Source organism: Notechis scutatus, chromosome 6 (assembly GCF_049901735.1).
Source record: "Notechis scutatus isolate UNSWTSFEM ecotype Mainland chromosome 6, rNotScu1.2, whole genome shotgun sequence".
Classification (NCBI taxonomy): Eukaryota; Metazoa; Chordata; class Lepidosauria; order Squamata; family Elapidae; genus Notechis; species Notechis scutatus.
Window position 1 is genome coordinate 3259006 of NC_142014.1, and position 21534 is coordinate 3280539.

At 45.8% G+C, this 21534-nt stretch overlaps 1 protein-coding gene across 2 annotated transcripts in view; it reads left to right on the forward strand.

The window, feature by feature from the left end:
• The first annotated feature begins 329 nt into the window (after positions 1 to 329).
• Positions 330 to 21534, forward strand: part of GRM3 (glutamate metabotropic receptor 3) — a 75179-nt gene continuing 53974 nt past the window's right edge. For both annotated transcript variants that reach the window (XM_087969184.1, XM_026682616.2), the window contains exon 1: positions 330 to 520. The gene's annotated coding sequence lies outside the window, so the exon portion shown is untranslated. The remainder of the gene's footprint in view (positions 521 to 21534) is intronic.

The following is a 21534-nucleotide window of genomic DNA, read 5'->3' on the forward strand; positions in this document are numbered from 1 at the left end:
TGCACGCGCGGGCGTGCAAGGCACGCGTGGGGAGGAGCTCCGCATCCCCCTCCCCGCCAAATCCTCGGGGCTTCCAAGTTCGCCCCCCGCCTCCCTTTCCCCAAATGGCCCCGGAGACCGGGAGGACGAGGAGGCGGAGGCGGCGAGGACTGAGCGCGAAGGCGCCGCAGCCGAGCGCATCCCCGGCGGAGAGAAGCTGAACTTCTCCCGCCGGCCGAGCCGGGACGGAAGGCGAGCGAGCCGTTGCCCCGCTGTCCTTCTTGCCCGCCAGGCAGCCCGGCCCCCACCGGCCCGGGGGCCCTGGAGGAGCTGCGGCCAGGAGGAGGCGAAGAAGAAGAAGAAGAGGCCGAGGAGGAGCGAGAGGGGCCCTCCCCGGCGCCCCCTGCCCACCGCCTGCCCGTCCGAGGAGGAGAGGAGGCAGCGAGAGAGGCGGACGGGAGGATGACGGGGGTGGGGACGCCCGCCGGGAGCCCAGCAGTAGCAGCAGCGGCGGCGGCGGCAGCAGCTCCGGCCAGGCACGGTAAGCAGACACCCCCCCGCCCCTTCTCCCCTCCTCCTCCTCCGCCCCCCTCCTGCCTGCCAGGCTTTGCACCGTCTCCCTCGGACCCGGCTGGGCGAGGCTTTGCGCCCCGGGGTGCTGCAGAAGCCTCGGAGAGCCCCCCGGGTTTCTCCCTGGGGCGCTTTTGCTTTTGGTTCTCCTCCTCCTGCCTGCCTGCTCTCCTCCGCTCCTCCTTGGGAGGGAGAAAGCCCATCCGAGAACTCTCCTTACGCAGTCGGGCGTTTGGTGGGTTTGGCCCCACGTTTCCTCGCGGAGTTGAGGAGCGGCGGGTGTTCTTTGAGCGGAGAGATGAACCCGCGCAGGTTGTTACTAAACACGGTCTGGTGGGCTGGTCTTCGGCTCTTGGTCCCGTTTCACGGGCTTCTTCGGGAGAGGTTCTTTTCCTTGGGTCCTGGGTCAAAGACGTGGGTTTGTTTTTGTTTTTATTTATTCTTTTTCAGGCGAGATCCCTTCAAATACGGTGGTGGGTTGAATAACCGTATTGTTTGGTAAGCTCCTATCAATCCCAGGACTTGAGTGGTGCGGATTAGCCTCCTGTAACGAATCCTCTTTGTTATCTTGATAACTAATTTGCAGACTATTTGGAAGAAATATAGGGTGAGTTGAGTAAGCGTGAAATAATATTTCAAGTCTTAGTGTGGCTTAAGTAACAGGGTCTCGTTTTTTGGGTTAAACTCAGGTGTGAATGAAGTCCATTTTGGTGGCTGTGCTCAAGGCTCTCTCTGCTAGGAAGCACCCAAAGTTTTTGGCTGGCAGCTGGCAAGCAGATTTGCAGTAGATTTAGCACAAAGCATCTCTCTAGAGAACAGGTCTTCTGCAGTGGAGGTGGGAGAGAGGAAGAAGAGGGAAGAGAGAGAGAGAGGAGCAGGGGCTGGAAAATGGCAGGTGTATAAACAGGGTTTTCGGAGAAAATGCATGCCAGGGATGGTGGAAATAACGGGAGACTTGAATATCAGAATGATTTGGCTTTTTCAGGGAGAGGGGGGAGAAAAGGAGGGAGGGAGGGAGAACGAGACAGAGAGAGAAGGAAGGAGAGAGAATACAATTAAGAGATGCTATTAGTGTAGAGTTGTTTTTTGTGCATAAAAAATGTTCAGCCTCATGGTTTGGGTAGAGTAACATTAGAGCATAATATCAAACCCTGATATTATGCTTAAATAGAGAGTTTCAACCTGGTTGTTTCTTGAAGCTTCCTTTGTTATAGGATAGAGGCGCGTCTTCCAAATCCAATTGATAGGGGAAGGAACATTCCTTTGGGAAGAAGGCCTCTAGTAGGTCTCTCTTCGTGTCAGGAGGTCATGGACGGGAGAACCTCCTCATGGATCCTACCATTAAGACCTCATATCTTCTGTCCTTCAACGGGGGACTGAACCGGAGAGATCCACTTGATCTCTGCTTCCCGTGGTGATTTCAGATCAACAGATATTCTGGTACAACCCCCCACCACGTGTTCTCCTCCCAGCGGACTTCAAATTATTTATGCACTATCTGGTGTCCACAAAGCCGGTGAGCCTTTGAACCTGACTCGGAGGAGACGTCCTCTCTTTTGAATCCTACAACAGCTTGTATGACTGTTGAGTGAGCATCCCTGTTCTGTTTGATGTTCACAGACTGGGTAGAAAAGGAGGTTTGCCTTGAAGGGAGAAAATGTCATCCCCTTAGGCTTATTTAGGACTTTGGGAATAGGACATTGTGTGTGTGTGTGTGCCATTTTTTTCCCCCTCTAGAAGGTGACATGCATTATGGCGATTTGATTTGATTTGATTTGATTTTTTTTACAAAATCATCCATGAAGATCGATACCGTTGCTTGCCAAAAGCGCTCTTAGCTTCATCATGTATCTCGGGAAAGCAGGTGTACTTTCCAGTGCCTTCGTTTCTAGCAGGTGTGATCAGCCGAACTGGGGTGGGCGTGGGTGCCCAAGGTTTATTTTTAAAGTCTCTTTCTTCTCTGAAAGGAAATTCAACCAGCCTGAATGGGACAGCAGCACCTTAGCATGAATTTACACACCTATAAATATATATATTTTCCCCTCCTGGTTATAAGTCCCTGATAGCTGTTGACTGAATGCAGGAGTCACCTAATCAAATAGCTTGACACAGAACAATGGCAAAACACTCGTGAGTCCATTCCTCTCCCTGGCAAGGGATGGAAGGTGCTACCTGCAGATTTCAGTCACTCTAAGCAATTTAAAATAAAACAATGCTATTTTAGGGAAACTGGAAGGTTTAAAACAGTGTCCGCCTTGTGTGTGTGTGTGAGAGAGAGAGACAGAGAGAGAGAGAGAGAGATATGAGATAGAGAGAGAGAGAGAGAGAAGTGAAACTTGTCTTTCACATTCAGAGCAGAGCAGAAAATATGCATTTTAAACATTTTTGTTTCACTGATCGTTGAACAGAACCATGAAACTGCCAAATGCATATAATGGGATGCTTCAACTGTTTGTAGTCCTTTAATTAAAACACCTTCTAGCATCCAGAGATTATCCATGGCTTTAAGGTCAGCTGTTATAGAGGAAGGCAAGGTTTTGTTCCCTTCAAATCCAGTTAAATGGAGACAGATATGGATAGAAATAAGTATGACCAAGAAATTCTAAAGTTATAGCGTGATGTGTATGGCCTGGGTTGATCTGTAAAATCTTTTTGGTTCTTGAATGGAAGAGCCCCCCCAGATACTTCAGGCTATATTGGGAGATAATACCAGAAGGGACCTTAGAGGTCTTCTAGCCCAACCCCCTATTCAAGCAAGAGAGCCTAGATCTTTCCAGACAAGTGACTGTCCAGTCTCTTCCTAAAAACCTCCAGTGATGGAGCACCAATAACTTCTTGTGGCAAGCTGTTCCACTAGTTAATTGTGCTCACTCTGAGGAAATTCCTCCTTAATTCCAGGTTGCTTCTCTCCTTGATTAGTTTCTACCTATTGCTTCTTGTCCTGCCTTCTGGGGCTTTGGAGAATGGCTTGACCCCCCTCTTCTTTGGAGCAGCCAAAAACGTGGGGTCAATTAGATATTGGAACACTTCTCTCACGTCTCCCCTAGACCTTCTTTTCAATAAGCTGAATATATCCCATTCCAGCAACCGTCCAGTCCCCTAATGGTCTTTGTTGCTCTTCTCTGCAGTCCTTCCAAAGTCTCCACATCTAAAAGGCAGAAGAAAGCAAAGACAGACTTCTTCTTCTAAGGCAGAGGTCTCCAACCTTGGCAACTTTAAGACTTGTGGACTTCAACTCCCAGAATTCCTCAGCCAGCTGAAACTAGATGCATGTATAGCTTTAAGATTTGCTTTTTAAAGACCTTTGGAGTTTTTCTACTTAGTAGAAATCATGCGAAGAATTGCATTTGAAATGTGTGTGTGTGTGTGTGCATGTGTGTGGGTGTGGGTGTGGGTGTGTGTGGAGGGGAATCAGATGTTTTATGTGTGGTGCCTCTTGACAAGCGTATGCTGAAAACTGGCACTGGAAATGAAGTGAATGCTCTCCCTGGAGGGTGTTAAACCTGCCACATTCACAGACTAAATGTTACAGTCAATGCTAAGCGACCCTGTGAACTAGCCTTCACCCAAAGGTTTTGATGGGTTTCATTTCGGGGTGACTTTTCATAGATCTCGTCCATTTCTGAGTATGAGCACGTGTACTGGGAAGGATATCCATTTACTATTTTCCTTTTAGCCATAGCAACAAAGTGTTAAGTCTAAAAACTCAAGGAAGTAGTCCATTCACAAGTTAATTAATGGCGACATAAGCTTTCTCCCACCTCCCCCTGGCATCCTCAGTGTATTGAAGTCAAAGCTCTTTAGCCAACAGAGAGAACTTCTTATGTCTGTGAATCTCAACCCTCAGGTCCTAATTCAGCATTTCGCAAGCTGGAGCATAGCTGGCTGGGGGGTTCTGAGAGTTGAAATCAGCTCGTCTTAAAGTGGCCAAGGTTGAGAAACCCGGCCTAGGCTGAAGGTTGCATTAAGTGGGCCTAAAGCCTTTCTAGAACTGCAGGCAGGGTGAAGTATAGAGAAGAGAGAGAGAGTGTGTGTTTGCCTGTGTGTGTGTGTGTGTGTGTGATGTGAAAGCAAAAAAGTAGAGCTGAGATGGATGATTTTGACACGGGCAGTTTTACTTCATTTTAAATCTTAAATCTTTTTTTTTTAAATATAGTTTATTAATTTTTACAATTAAAAGCAGTCACAATACATACACAAATAAGCAAAGGAAAGAAAAAGAAAGAAAAGAGGAGAGGAAGAGAGGGAAAGGATTTTGAGAAAGGAAAGAAAAAGAAAGGGGGAAGAAAGAAAGAAGGAGGTTACAAGGTTAAAAGTATTCTTATTTTAACACAAGTTAAGGTTATGACACAAGTTAAGGTTATGAAAACAAAAGAAGATCTTGCAAACTGTTTTTAAATCTAATAGCTCCTTTCCCCCCCTCTAATTAGCTGCCCCGCTAGGAGGGTGGGGTTCCTTTCAGTCAAAGAAAAAAATTAGGCATTTATCATTCAGGGAAGGTCATCCTTGGCAAATAAAGGCAGGGAGGGTCGAGACTGACAGAAGCAATTGTGCATCACAAATTGTTTCCCAACCTGGGTGACCATGGCTGCTAAGCTGGAAGAAGCAGGATAAGTTCACTGGAGGTAAGGTAAGATGATAAGACGAGACGATAAGAAGAGGGGAGGAGAAGAGAGGAGAGGAAATAGGGAGGGGAAGACAGAAGGGGAGAGGGAGGGAGAGGGGAGGGGGAGAGAGAGGGAGAGGGGAGGAGAAGAGAGGAGAGGAAACAGGAGGGGAGGACAGGAGGGGAGAGGGAGAGGGGGGAGAGTAGAGGGAGAGGGAAGGGGAAGAGAGGAGAGGAAATGGGGGAGGGGAAGACAGAAGGGGAGAGGGAGGGAGAGGGGAGAGGGGAGGAGAAGAGAGGAGAGGAACGGGAGGGGAGGACAGGAGGGGAGAGGGAGGGAGAGTAGAGGAAGAGGGAAGGGGAAGAGAGGAGAGGAAATGGGGGAGGGGAAGACAGAAGGGGAGAGGGGGAGAGGGGAGGAGAAGAGAGGAGAGGAAACGGGAGGGGAGGACAGGAGGGAAAGGGAGAGAGGAGGGGGAGTAGAGGGAGAGGGAAGGGGAAGAGAGGAGAGGAAATGGGGAGGGGAAGACAGAAGGGGAGAGGGAGGGAGAGGGGAGGGGGAGAGAGGGAGAGGGGAGGAGAAGAGAGGAGAGGAAACGGGAGGGAGGACAGGAGGGGAAAGGGAGAGAGGGAGGGGGAGTAGAGGGAGAGGGAAGGGGAAGAGAGGAGAGGAAATGGGGAGGGGAAGACAAGGGGAGAGGGAGGGAGAGGAGAGGGGAGAGAGAGAGGGAGGGAGGAGAAGAGAGGAAACGGGAGGGGAGGGGAGGAGGGAAAGGGAGAGAGGGAGGGAGAGAAGAGGGAGAGGGAAGAGAGGAAAGGAAATGGGGGAGGGGAGAACAGGAGAGGAGAGGAAGCGGGAGGAGAGGACCGGAGGAGAGAGGGAGAGGGAGAGGAGAGTATAAACTCTTCATGTATAAACCCATCCCTAGTCCTCATGGTTACACCCTTTCTCAGCTTCTGTAAATTGTTTCTCTGGAGCCATGCGATGAGTGGTTCTTACAACCAGGAGATCTTTGCTATGTCTGTATTTTACACCTTCCATTTTTCCTGTTCCCGTAGATAATGCAGTTTCTTTATTGCACCAATCTTCGTTTTGCAATCAGTGAGAAAATTACGGCAGGCTCATCTTTAGTTCTACCAAGAGTAATCCTCAGGACCCCTACATCATAGTGTAAATAGCTCTCCACGCTTAGGTATTTTGCTAGCCTAAAGCCTCTGTCAGTCCAATCTTTATTAGGGTCACAGACATCTCTGTCTTTTGGCTAAGATCAAGTGTAGTAAAGCATCCGTTGCAGCCGTGACATTTATCATCGCAATCAGAATTAGATGTAATGAAAGCAAAAATCCATATTAAGGCCAAATCTTTATTAAAGCCCTTTAAGATTTCACAGTGATGTGCAAGATTTCCAGTGGCCCAGAGATTTTTCATCCAGTGAATCGGAAGAAAAACTGAAATGAAGGTTAAAGAAAGAGAGAGAAAGAAAGTGGTTGCAACTTGGACGGTTCCCAGTGCACATGTCAACTGGGCCTTTCAGCTGAATTTAAATTTGGTTTCCAAAGATCAAAACACAATGTGAATCCCCATTTGGGGGAATAAGCAGCTGACAATATCTAATAAGTGGCTTAGCTGGAGATTATTCACACATTCCATTAAGATGGTAACTGAGATTAAACATGTCTTGAATAACATCCGCCTTCCCCCTCTTCTATCACACCCATCTTGTGCCTTCGTGTGTATGTTGTGTCTTCTAGCAATCTCTCCTGATGAAAACATTTGGAAAACTTGCTTAATGTTTTGTAACTGAGTTGTCCTCCTACACATGTTGATCTGATAAAGAGTTTTTGGACCAATGTTTTGTCATACAGAGACACAGAGAACTATCTCTCTTTGGCCTCTCATAGGGTAAGGTGTGTGAAATGTTGTTAGTTGCGAAGTCATGTCTGACCCATTGCGACCCCATGGACAACATTCCTCCAGGCCTTCCTGTCCTCCACCATCCTCCCCAAGGTTGAGAAACATTGGGTGAGATAGCTACAAAAAGGTGTTTCCTAAATAAGTAAATAAATAACCCAGCACATTGAAATCTGGGAGCCAAGCATGAATAGAGAAGAAAGAAAGAAAGAAGAAAGAAAGAAAGAAAGAAAGAAAGAAAGAAAGAAAGAAAGAAAGAAAGAAAGAAAGAAAGAAAGAAAGAAAGGAAGAAAGAAAGAAAGAAAGAAAGAAAGAAAGAAAGAAAGAAAGAAAGAAAGAAAGAAAGAAAGAAAGAAAGAAAGAAGGAAGGAAGGAAGAAAGAAAGAAAGAAAGAAAGAAAGAAAGAAGAGAGAGAGAGAGAGAGAGAGAGAGAAGAAAGAAAGAAAGAAAGAAAGAAAGAAAGAAAGAAAGAAAGAAAGAAAGAAAGAAAGAAAGAAAGAAAGAAAGTCATCCCAATGATTTAAAACCCTCTATTTGTTTTTGCCCAAATACCAATGCTCACCTTTTGTACTTAAAAAAATGGAGGAAATGGCTTCCCAAAGATTGGCAGGTGCTCTCCATCCATACCAGGACCTTTAGGGGCCTCTGCACAGGACGCAGCTCAGCCCTAAGCTCCCCTTTGGCCAGCCTTGTTTTCAAGGGGGATCGGGGGACGTGGGAATAACAGGATCTCCCCCAGACTGCCAAGCAGCAAAGAGCCCAGGGAAAGGCTGGACGTGAGAGGACGGGTGAACTGACTCCCCCTTCCCAACCCTTGTTCTTCTGCTAGATTCACAAACTGGGGGGACATCTGCACTGTCCCAATGGCTGCCAGTCTTAGCTTCCCGAGGCTGGTTCTTCAGGCTTCCCAGCAGCAAAAACAAGGATGGGAATCGTAAAACCCTTGACCGTTTGGTCAGCAGCCTTTGCCAAAAACCCCTTCCCAGCTCTACTCGGTGGCAGGCAAGGACAATTTAAAATGAAGAGCTAAATCCACCTTGCCAGTGGATTTATTTAGATCCGTTTCCGAAGGGAGCCTTCTCTGATCAGTGTGTGCTTCCAGAATACTAATCAGGAGAGCTACCTTTTATGGAATAATACATTAAGTAGCCCTCTGCTGAGTTAAAATCCTCACGAAGAGGGCGGCATGGCTTTCTTTAACCTTTTCACTACCCCCCTCCCTTCCGAAAGGATCTCAAATTAATCACACGATTTAACTCAACTCTGCACTCCCTGAGAGTCAAGGGGAAGGAAGGTGGTTTTTAAACCCCAAGAGGAAGACATTACTGGGATAGGATGGGATGGGATAGAAACTATGGAGTGGAGTGGAGTGGAGTGGAGTGGAGTGGAGTGGAATGGAGTAGAGTAGAGTAGAGTAGAGTAGAGTAGAGTAGAGTAGAGTAGAGTAGAGTAGAGTAAGTAGAGTAGAGTAGAGTAGAGTAGAGTAGAGTAGAACAGAACAGAACAGAACAGAATAGAATAAGGAATGAGAAAAGAGAAAATAATATAAAATAGAACAGAAAATAATAGAAGGGAAAATTAGAATAGAATAGAATAGAATAGAATAGAATAGAATAGAATAGAATAGAATAGAATAGAATAGAATAGAATAGAGGAAATCAGAATATAAAGAATATAAAATAGAATAAGGAATAGAATAGAATTAGAATTGAATAGAATTCTTTATTGGCCAAATGTGATTGGACACATAGGAAATTGTGCATAAGATCTCAGTGTACATACAAACAGCAAAATGTCATAGATCACACATCATAAGATACAAACAACAAGTGATAAATCATAAGATACGAATCAGTAGTAGAAGGTAGTAGGAATGATGAGAGGTTGAGAAGGATAATAGCAATACAGGTGTGCTGTCTTCTTCCACACATTGTGTGGGGAGAGAGAAACATCAGCCTACAGTAGCAACAAGTCAGAAAGAAGTAGTAGCATCTTTTTGACTCATGACCATGATTAAAAGGAGACGCTGCAGCTCCCTTCATTAGATTCAGAGAGTAGCTAAACTGGTGGGGGATTTACATTAAGAGGGAAAGGCAAGTGACGAATGCAGATGAGATCAAGAAAAACTTTACAAAACCTACCAAGAATCTGACACAGATATAAACAAATCCTCACTCCATGTAATTTGTCATCAGGCTGTAGCTTAATGCATTGATCTAAACCAGTTACTTTTCACCCCAATCCCTCCTCTGTTCCCCATAAACACTCTCTGTCTACAGTCAGCAACTATTGTGATGTACGACCAATATAACCATTGTCTTCAGCATGCCTGGCTGGGGAATTCTAGGAGTTGAAGTCCACAAGTCTTCAAGTTGCTAAGTTTTAAAGTTTATTTATTCATTTATTTGTATTTATTTATTTTATTTGTGTGTCAAACATGTACAAGGTAACAAGTATGAACCTAAACAAGAACAAAGGGAGTAAGTACAGGTAAATGGGGACGGTAGGCATGCTGGTGCGCTTATGCATGCCCCCTTTGAGGACCTCTTAGGAATGGGGTGAGGTCCACGGTAGACAGTTTGAGGTTGAAGCTGTGAGGGGTTGAGGCTGTAACCACGGAGTCAGGTCGGGCATTCCAGATGTTGACCACTTTGTGGCTGAAGTTGTATTTTCTGCCATCAAGTTTGGAGCAGTTTACCTTGAGTTTGCATCGGTTGTTTGCCCGTGTGTTGTTGTGGTTAAGGCTGAAGAAGTCGTTGGTAGGCAAGACGTTGTACCAGACAATTTTGTGAACGATGCTTAGACTGGACCGCAAGTAGTGCATTTCCAGATTGTCCAGCCCCAAAATTTCGAGCCTGGAGGCATAAGGGAATTCTATGGTGAGTGGAGGAGTGGAGAACTCTTCTCAAGAAATACCTCTGTATTGGCAGACCCATGCTTTAGATCCAGGGCCTTCCAACTTGGCCAGCTTTAAGACTTGTGGACTTCAACTCCCAGAATTCCTGACCTAACATGACCAGAGGAGGAATTCTAGGAGCTGAAGTCCACAAGTCTTAAAGTTGCCAAGTTTTAAAGTTGGCAGACCCTTGCTTTAGATGTTGGCTTCACAGAGTAAGTCTGGGAGCAGCTACATGATACTCCTCTCTATTCCTGCCTTCCTGGTCCATTTTCCCATCTATAATGCACATCATTGCTGCCTTTGAATTCACTCTTCTTTTTAAAAGCAAAATAGCTTCAGGGCATTTGAAAATTAACAACCCACTAGAATCCACCAGGTTCATCTCCTGAGAATCAGCACTGGGAAGAAGCATGGATAAAGGAAGATTATACAGCATGCTAATCATTCACTAGGCCAGCCTAAGTCAGCTCAATGTGCTAATTACTGGCTGTCATCATAGCCACCTTTGGACTTTTCCTATACTGCACTTCAACAGGCTATGTTGGTTAATTAAGGCCCATACCTGTATTCCCAGAGTTAATTCCATAATATTTACTGACGGAACAAAATGATGAGAGAGCAAACAATTGATCCGTTCTCCAATTCTTAGAACTAAGGAGAAATTTCCTAACAGTGGAAACAATTAATTGGTAGAACAACTTGTCTCCAGAAGTTGTGAATGCTCCAACACTGGAAGTTTTTAAGAAGAAATTGGATAACCATTTGTCTGAAGTGGTGTAGGGTTTCCTACCTAAGCAGGGGGTTGGACTAGAAGACCTCCAAGGTCCCTTCCAACTCTGTTATTCTAAGTTCCTAAAAGCCTTCCATTAGATGTGACCAAAATGGGGCCAAGGAGAAAGGTCTTTGTGTAGTTACTGGATAACATGATCCTTGACCTGTCTCGATGTAGTTCTCTTGGAGATTTCTTCTCCTGAATTCTGGGTCCTGCGTGGATGTCAAGGAAGGACAAAGTGGTCGGTGATGAATTTTCAACCCATTTTCAGGGTGACCAGGACCCCCACTTTGGAGCAACGAATGCCTCTGTATTTGGGCTTCAGCCCACGATGGAAGTCCATTCATGTTGCCTTGTAGAATCCCTTTCTGACCTCTTGGGCTGGAGTTCCCCAATTATTAGTGCTTCAATTTCCATGTCTTGGGGGTGGAATCTGACATTTTCAGATTGATGTGACTTCCATGGTCATCCAGGGCCTGTCCCAGGTGTTCTCTGATGTGACTCAGGTGAAGGTCACAGATTGGGCTTGTTTATATTGAGCCATAGTGGCCCAGTGGGTTGGAATGTAGTATTGCAGGCTGACTCTCCTCACTGTCAGGAGTTCGATTGCAACCAGCTCAAGGTTGACTCAGCCTTTCACGCTTTCCATCCTTGGGTCAAATGAGGAACCAGATTGTTGAGGGCAATAGGCTGACTCTGTAAACCACTTAGAGGGGTCTGTAAAGCAGTTGTATGAAGTATGTTGTATGAAGTATGAAGAAGTGGAACATAAGTCTAAGTGCTATTGATAATGCTATTACATCGCAGAATATGTTGTTGGTTTGAGCTCCGAGCTTGGCGATTTGGTTGCAAACGTTTCGTCCCCATTCAAGGAGACATCTTCCGTGTGCTTTGGATGGAAGCAAGACACTGAAGATGTCTCCTCCAACGGGGACGAAACGTTTGCAACCAAATCGCCAAGCTCGGAGCCCAAACCAGCAACATAACTACCAGCCCGAGCTACTAATATTCAAAGACATTTCAACATCACAGAATGCTTGACGAATGGCCTGCAGACAGAAAACCCAGCAGTGGGTTTGTTCTTTGGTCAGATCACTTCCTGATCCAAGTTAGACAAGCTGCCTCCCCAGGATGCTCATGGGGTAGGAGGACCAATTAGTGGGTATCCAGGGTGGATCCAGAAAGATTCCAGCAGATGTTTGGGATTTATCCAGTACTCTGATGGGCAATTTTGTAGATAGGCAACCAAAGTCCGTAAAACATTTTCCCAAGTGGGCTTCTTCTATCAGATCATGGGGGACGAAGTAAGAAAAAAGATACCTGGAGCACAGCTGCCAAAAAAAATCCCAAGAGTGAATTGCAGTTCACATCTAAATAGAGGTGGTCTTCAGCTGGTTCTGACCAGTTCTGGAGAACCAGTAGTGGAAATTTGGAGAACCGGCAAATCCCACCTCTGACTGGCCCTGCCTCCCATTGAGTCCCAGCTGATCGGCTGGGTCTTCTTTGGTTGCCCTGCACAGGAGAACGGAGCTGGAAAGCAGGTTAGTGGGGTGGGGAGGGAATGGGGATTTTGCAGTATCCTTCCCTTGCCATGCCCATCAAGCCACGCTCACCAAGCCACGCTCACCAAGCCACGCCCAAAAAACTGGTAGTAAAAATTTTTGAATCCCACCATTGATCTAGAAGTCCATGACTGAGCCTAAACTCCAGCTATAAGGGATGAAACCATCCCTATTTTTCCTGATTAAAAATTATCTGTGAGTACCATTCAGCGGCCTGGCTTAAGATCAGTCATTCCCTGGAAGGGAGGGACAAACACAGAGTGTTTATGGCGCCTTTATTGTCTTTATTAAATTTGGAATCTATTTCAAGAACTCCAGGTGGCTACCACAATAAAAAAAATAGTCACGCATAATAATAGTTAAAACAGCCAAGAGCAAATGATCAACACTGAATTAAACTAAGCAAGGCTCAACCATCCAACACAGGTGGTGCCATCCAATTAATTTCTCAACATTTTCAACAGAAGGACTTTCACCGTAACCCTCTTCCCAGAAAGGCAGCCAAGAGGGGAGTCAGGGGGAAACTAGGGTGTAGAACTGGCGTCCTTAATGAATAACAGACCCAAAAGTGTTTGTTTTTTTCCAGGAAGAATTTAATGGGTGGGTCAGTTCTGGTTGGAAAAGGCAATCCTTGGACCTAGGCCCAAAACTTTAGAGTGCTTTAAAGGGCAAAAAAATGGTACTTTGAATTATGCCTAGAAATGTTTGTGGAGAGTTTCAATCACGCAGGTCCTGGTTGTCCCCAAAATGTTTTTCCCAAAAGACAACAGGATTTTCTTGGTGTTTTTTTTTCCCCTTGGAGACATTTAAGACGTTTCTTCAGAACTGAAGAAGCATCTTGGATGAGAAGCAAAACATTTTCAAGGGAAAAAAAAACCCAGGAAAGTCCATTTGCCTGTCTCAAAAACAGCCACTGTGAGAGGGACTTTGGAGTCCTAGTGGATGATCCATTAAACACGAGCCAGCCGTGTGCAGCGGCAGCCCAAAGAGCTCATACAATCCTTGGTTGTGTAAACAGAGGCACAGAATCACGTGAAGTGTTAGGAGCACTTTATAAAAACTTAGTAAGGCCACCCCTGGAATATTCTGCATTCAGTTTTGGTCCCCACATTACAAAAAGGATGTTGAGATTTTGGAAAAAGTGCAGAGAAAAGCAACTAAGATGTTTAAAGGCCTGGAGATTAAAACATACAAAGAACGGTTGCAGGATTGGGGCTTGGCCGGTCTCGAGAAGGACCAGGGGGGACAGGATAGCAGTCTCCAGTGTTTGAGGGGCTGCCCCAAAGAAGAGAGGGAGTCAAGCTATTCTCCAAAGCACCAGAGGGCAGGACAAAGAAGAGTTGGGTCAACTGGTTTTCCAAAGCCTCTGAAGGCAAGAAGCAACGGGTGGAAACTTTTTAAGAAAAGACTGGACAGCCACTTGTCTGAAATGGTCTAGGGCAGGGGTGTCCAACCTTGGCAACTTTAAGACTTGTGGACTTCAACTCCCAGAGTTCCTCAGCCAGCAAAGCTGGCTGAGGAACTCTGGGAGTTGAAGTCCACAAGTCTTAAAGTTACCAAGGCTGGACACCCTGGTCTAGGGTCTGTCTCCTGCTTCAGCAGGGAGGGTTGGACTAGAAGACCTCCAAGGTCCCTTCCAGCTGTATTTTGATGGATTTGCCCCTTGGGAAAAAAAACCACCTTTGAGATATGCCTAGAAACCTGGTAGGCAGCAGTGCAGAACCCGTGATAGAGCCCCGGTGACGAGCCTCAGCCCAATAAAGAGATGGTACATTCTGACCTAACTGCCGTTTGTGAGTGGCCTTCAGAGGGTTTCCTGCTTCCCCCCTCTCCCCCGTCCAGCGATGCCTTTAACCTCCTTTTGTTGACGGAGACTTTTATCACAAAAACCAGTTGCAAAATTGACTCAGGTCATGTGGTGACCCCACTTAACAACTGCAATAACTCACAACCAAAATTTCAGGCTCAGCTGTGGACATTAAGTAAGGACTATTTACTGTATAATATCCAGTGTTCTCATTTGCCTTAGACGAGTGTTTTTCAATCCTGACAGACTTTTAGATAGGTGGAGTTCGACGCCCAGAATTCATGCTGGCGGGGGCATATTCTGAGCCTTGAAGTCCACCCATTCCAAAACTGCCAGGTTTGAAAAACGCCGCCGGAGGCCACCAGCATCCATTCCTCCTAGAAAGTTCCATTGGGCCTGGGGTGCTTGTTTGCTTCCTAAAAGCAGATCATTCTCTCCATCTCTTTAAATTAGGAGCCTCCAGGTTTTCCTAGTGAGTTTTCAATGCCTGTAAATCAAGCCCTGCTCTCCGTCTTGGAACCTGGCCCCGTTTTTCTCCACGGCTCTTTGTGAAATCCCTCCTTTGTCCAAAGCCTTTTTCAAAAGATGAATGGGGCTCGTTCTGGAAGCCCATATCCTGTTGGAGTCCAATCCCACCGTTCATTCAGGAGATGCCCTGGGGGTGGTCCCTGCAACAACCAAGAGGAAGGTCTCTTCCCAGGCTCCCGGATAAACCGAGATGCTAATTTCGGATGAATTGTGTGTGGTTAATAAGAAGCAGGCGGTTTCCAATGGGTGGCTCTTCAAAGGGCGCCTGGAGATCAGGACGAGCTACAGAGACGGCAATGCCAACCTTCTTGAAATAGGCGATGCTGGGATCACGAGGGCTTTGTCTGCTAGCTTTCCTGACTCACACCATACACAGCACTCCCGGGAACCCACAGTCTGTGAGGAAACTCTGTGTGTACCACAGGATCCCATTAAATGCACAACACAAACACTTCAACATCTTGGCTTCTCCGGGGAGCGGTTCCTAAGGATGGGTTATCAACAGGCACTCAGCACGTTTACACAACATTATCAAAGGCAGGAAGCCCATCAGGGCCACTCTGCTCTACTTAAGGACATTTTCCCGAGCAGTCAAGCTGTCCAGCAATTCTGGTTGGTAGCCATAATAAATTCATTCATTCATTCATTCATTCATTCATTCATTCATTCATTCATTCATTCATTCACTCCTCTATTTCAAACTATTTACTATTTAGTCAAACTATTTACTAAGTCTGCATCACTATTACTATTAACCCTCCAATCCTTCCTTTCACCCATCCCTTCCCACTTGTGACTGTATTACTGTGTAACTTTGTCACTTGTATCCTTACAATTTTTATTGACTGTTTCCTAGTATGATTTGATGGCTTATTGTACCCTGTGACTATCATTAAGTGTTGTACCTGATGATTCTTGACTCTTGACGAAGGTATCTTTTCTTTTATGGACACTGAGAGCATTTGCACCAAGACAAATTCCTTGGGTGTCCAATCACCCTTGGCCAATAAAGAATTCTATTCTATTCATTCATTCACACATATCTCTTGCTGGGCATCTGAACAGGCATTTATTTCTTTTAGGACATATAAAGATTGTCAGGATATGCATTTTGCTGTGGTTGGATATGGCTCACTATTTCATCAATCAGTGTTTTATATCACACCTGTCTCAATGCCCCTTTACAATATCTTGATCTGCAGAAATTCACAAGTGTGATTTCATTCATTCATTCATTCATTCATTCATTCATTCATTCATTCATTCATACAGCTGCCCATCTAACCCAAGTGGACAGCTCACAACAGCTAAAAGTAATGTCCAATACTGAAACTCAAGTTAAATCATTCTGTAACACCGTTCACTCTTTCAAGGCAGAGCAATGACCTTGCTCTTCATTCCAGGATGAAAGTGAGTGTGTGTGAGTGTGTGTTTGTGTGCACAACTATGCATGTGCACATTACTAGTAATTTAACTAGTAATTATAGACATCAAAAATCAGTACAAATTGTGTTATGTATAACATTAATTACTGAAGATTCCTCCCTCCCTCCCTTCCTTTCTTCCTTCCCTCCTTCCTCCCTCACTCCTTCTTCTCTCCCTCCCAACCCTTCCCTTCCTTTCCTCCTCTCTCCTTCCTTCCTTCCTTCCCTCTCCCTCCTTTTTCTCCCTCCCTCCTTTCTCCCTCCCTTCCTTTCTTCCGTCCTTCCATCCTCCTTCCCTTCCCTTCTTCCCTCTCCTTCCTCCCTCCTTTCTTCCTCCCTCCCTTTCTTCTTTTCTTTTCTCCTTCCTCCCTCTTTCCCTCCCTCTGAGCTTTCTTTCCTTGAGATTTTTCTGCAGTTCAGACATTTTTTTTTCCTGGATTTTAAAAAGTCATGTAGCATGCAAAGCTATTCAGTAACAGGTCTGAGTGAGTGAAGGATATTCTTTTAAAAAGGGGTATTATGTGGCACCAGAGGAAGTGTTTTATTCATATGAATGAGAAATAAACCAAATAACATGCATTGTCACTCTTCAATCCTGGCCTTCTCCAGTTTTCATAATTCATTGTGATTTGATTTCATTAGACACAATGGGAACTTTAGCAGAAAATATGAATATTGAATGGAGGAGAACCATCTTACAAAGCATTTGCCAGTCCAGTCCAGCTAAAAGACCTAAAACTGGTTTGCCATCCTGATGTCTGCTTGGAGCATCCCCCCTCCCAAAAAACATGAACTTTGATTGGTCATATGTTGATATCCACAAAATGACCATGAATGATAAGCTGCTTCTCTCCATTCCAAGGAATAACACAAAATATTCATGGAGGAGAAGAGCTACTCTACAAACTGCAAAAATAATTCTAATTGAACCTTCCACTGCCTTATCAAATGCTTGAGTTTTATTGCTGTTGTGCTCTGCTGTTTTCTTTTAGGTTAAGTCACACCAAGAGGGTTTGTCCATTGTTGAGGAACATGAAACAAGACAAAGAGGAGCCCTGAAGATGGTACAAAAGACCATCGGGGCCATTTTGAGAACAAATGATCCTTCTCTCGCAGCCATCTTTTTATTGATAAGAGACACTTATTTGTAGCTCAGGGTTGACATGAGGGGGTCCTTGGTGCTCTCTGAGCTTGGTGGTTTTCTTGCAGATGTTTCATGACCCAACTAGGTAACATCATCAGTGCTAGAAGGGAGTGAGTTTGCAGGGGGGGAGGAAGAGGAGGGGAGGAGGAAGGGGAGTAGTAGAGGAGAATGGGGAAGAGGAGGAGGATGGGGTAAGGAGGAGAGGAGGAGGAGGAGGAGGAGGAGGAGAACAGTTGTGGGGTCCTTGGTGCTTTTTGAGCTTGAAGGTTTTCTTGCAGACATTTCATGACCCAGCTAGGGAACAACTTCAGTGCTGATGATGTTCCCCAGTTGAGAGAGTGCCAAGGATCCCTCCATTTTTTTTTTATTATTTGTCCCCTCCTTTGCAAACTTTAGGGAACCTGTGCTGCAAACGTAAAGGCTTGCCTGCAGGTGCACCGTGCACCATTTTGTCCTCCCAGGTGAGCTGCTGACTCAGCTTCCCTCCCCTAATGAACCTGTTTCGGATGCAGAGCAGGAAGATGAAAGCACAAAGCGTTTTTTTTCCGGTCTTTTCACACCTTCTCCCAGTCCCTGCGGAGCGTCAGCTGAGCGCTTCGTTAGTCATCACTGAAACGGTAAAGCTGGGAAGGCTAGGTGCCTTGTGGGGGGGAGGCCATTTACAGAAAGAAACATCTCAAAAACGCTCTCCAGAGTTACAAGCCCTGGAACTGCCCAGAACTCCCCTGGTTTCAGTCTGGAGCGCAGCTGAAAAGCGTCCTTCTGGAGTGATGGGACGAGGCAAAGCAACCTGAGCAGGGGCTGGCTTCAAATATTTTAGCAATGGATTGTCTGCATGGTTGCTGGGTGGGCGTGGCCTAGTTGGCCTCTTGCACCATGGTGTGTGTGTGGGGGGGGTGCGTTTTTGCCCTCCCTGGCCTCCTGAGGCTTTCCTCGAGCCTCCAGGAGGGTGAAAACAGCCTCCCCGGACTCCGGAGGCTCTCTGGATGGCGGAAACAGGCCCATTTCCGACCTTCTCGAACTTCCGGGAGGCCCGTTTTTCACCCTCCCTGAGTCTCGGCATGGCCCCTGCACTGACCTGCATCCAAAACGGGCCGCGTGGGGACCCCTGGGAGGGGAGGGGAGGGGCCAGCCAGGAGTGGGATTTGGGGGGTTCTCCAAACGGCACGGAATCTTAGCTAGGGGGCTCCCCCTGCGAACCCCCAGCAGCCCAGCCCTTCAACTTGAGAGGAGGAGAGTGGCTTTATTTTATTTTGTTTTCCAAATACTCTGGCGAGTGCCTTTCCTCACCTTCTGGGCATTGAGCAGGAAAGGCATCGATGTCGGTGTCGGCCACGAGATTTGCGGTTCTGCTGAGGTGTTAAAGGGAAGAGTTGATTCCTGTTCGCCTCTGTCTGAGGCGATGAACCTCTGGTGATCTCTCGGCACAGCTAGGCTTTCCCTAGCCAGGAGCAGCAAGCAGGCCTTGCGGATTCGCCTACAATGTGATCAGGGTGAGGGGTTGAGCAGACCAAGAGCTGCCTGGGGCAACCTCGGTTCCTGACGGGAGTCAGTAGAGACCAGGGCTAGCCACTTTTAACAGAATAACAGAGCTGGAAGGGACCTTGGAGGTCTTCTAGTCCAGCCCTCCCTGCTCAAGCAGGAGACCCTACACCACTTCAGACAAGAGACTGTTCAGTCTCTTCTTAAAAGCCTCCAGTGATGGAGCAGCCATGATTTCTGGTGGCAAGCAGTTCCCCTGGTTAATTGTCCTCACTGTTAGGAAATTCCTCCTCAATTCCAGGTTGCTTCTCTCCATGATTGGTTTCCATCCGTTGCTTCTTCTCCTGCCTTCTGGTGCTTTGGAGAAGAGGTTGACCCCTAACTCTTCTTTGGGGCAGCCCCTCAAATACTGGAACGCTTCTATCATGTCGCCTCTACCCTTTCTTTTCTCTAGGCTAGCCAAACCCAAATCCTGCAACCTTCATATGTTTTAGTCTCCAGGCCTTTAATCCTCTTTGTTGCTCTTCTCTGCCCTTTTTCCAAAGTCTCAACATCTTTTTTGTAATGTGGTGACCAAAACTGGATGCAGCATTCCTGGTGTGGCCTTACGAAGGCTTTATCAAGCGGTACTAATACTTCACGTCATGTTGATTCTGTGCCTCTGTTGATACCACCAAGGATTGTCAACTTGTCCAAACTGAGTTGGGGAAAATGAAAGTTTATTTCTTAGCTCCATTTGCGTCTTATCGCTTCTCTCATAATCTGTCTGTGCATATATACTTATTAAGGTCACAGAATTCAGGGAACAAAATTGTTTTACGTCAACCAACATCTGAGAAAAAGTGACTTCGGGACTGCAGCTAATTCCCTTTAGTAAGTCCAGCTTTAAATATGGTTTTAATTATCTAAGTGTGTACATATCAGCAATATTAAAAAGGATGGGTAGAATTAGAGTAAACAAGAGAAAAACCATTTCTCTGAACACTGACCCTTTCCCATTGTCTCTGTTTATGTCTTTAATTCTCTGAGTAAAGCAACTAAGCCCAGTTTTCTTACCATCAAGGAGTGCAGAAGAGTTCTCTCTCCACCCTAAATTCCAACAACACAGTATTTTTCAAGAGGTTCAGCTTAACTTTAGTTACATGCTATTATTTGATGAGCCTCGGTGGTGCAGTGGTCAGAGTGCAGGACTGCAGGGCTACTTCTGCTTCTCTGCTGGCTGCCTGAAATTTGCCAGTTTAAATCCCACCAGGCTCAAGGTTGACTCAGCCTTCCATCCTTCCAAGGTGGGTCAAATGAGGACCCAGATGGTTGGGGTCCAGAGGCTGACTCTGTAAAATGCTTAGAGAGGGCTGGAAAGCCCTCGGAAGCAGTATATAAGTCTAAGGGCTATTGCTGTTTCTGTTATTTAGAGCAGATTCCTGAATTTGGAATATCAAGATGAGAAAGGTCTACCCACTTTGAAATGTCATCATTTTATGCTGTTACAAAATTTGAAAACCCTTGTGTGACTGGAACTGTTGTGATTCACTTTATGGAAACAATACGGCTTTTTAAAAAGACTCTTTGGTCTATCCTGATCCTTAATTACATTGCCAGTTGTCATTTTGAAGAGTTAGTACAATGCATTATTATTAGAGGCAGGTGTCCTCTAACTTAGACATCCTGTCTGCAGCAGACGTTTACTTCCATCTCGTGACGGTCTCTGGTTGGGACAAGTTGTTGGACAAAGATGAGTCTCAGCCTGATGAAGCAAAGCTGGTCTTATAGAAGACAAAATTTGTAGCTCAGGGTTGAACGGTGGGGTCCTTGCTGATGATAACTGAGATTGATGGTTTCCTTGAAGATGTTTCATTACCAAACTAGGTAACGTGATCAGTGCATTGATGGTTACTGAATGCATCCCTTTTCTATTATTGAGTTGGAAGGGACCTTGGAGGTCTTCTAGTCCAACCCCTGCTCAAGCAGGAGACCCCACTCCATTCTGGATAAATGGTTGTCCAGTCTCTTTTTCTAAAACCTCCAATGTTGGAGCAGCCACAACTTCTGGAGGCAAACTGTTCCACTGGTTAATTGCTCTCACTGTCTGGAAATTTCTCCTTAATTCCAGGTTGGATATTTTTTTGATAAAGCTTCCATCCTTTGCTTCTTGTCCTCCCTTCAGGCGTTTTGGACACCAGTTCAAGGGGGTGTAACTCTTCCACGCTTCCAATGGGATAGTACCTATTTTTCTTTATCCCCTTGGAAAATATTCTTTCCCAGTAGGAAAATCATGGCTTTATTAGGCCGTTCTATTTTACAAATCTCTGCTCCGTATTGCGTGGGCTGGCTTTAATTGCCAGATTAGTTGTGTCCTATGAAGGCAGCCTTTAAAAAATCCTCTGTTTTGGGAAATATTCTTTAGCATTCTTACGGTAGCATTATACGGAAACTGAGCGAAATCCTTTCATTAAAAGCAGGTATAAAATAGCTCTCCGTGCGGATCGTCTGCTTTAAACCCCGCAGAAACAATATTGGGATTAAGAGACAAAACAGTCCCTTGTCAGGGATCTCTCCTTTATGCCAAGGCATTGTTCTTTCACGGCTATTCCTGGTGGAAGTGACTGTTTATGGCATTATATTTGGGCTTCTTGACTTGCCCCCTGTGTAGAGTTGTCACCTGACCTTTTTTTTTTTTTTCCAAGGTTTGGCAAGGTGTGCAACACAGGCGAAACAAATCAGGCGATAAAACTGTTATTGCATCTAAGAAGGGGGAGATGGTTTAATAATAGAATCCTGGACCAATCAATGGGTTGGACTTGGTGTCTCTCAATTCATGGATTTTGTGACTCCATAATTAACCATTAGAC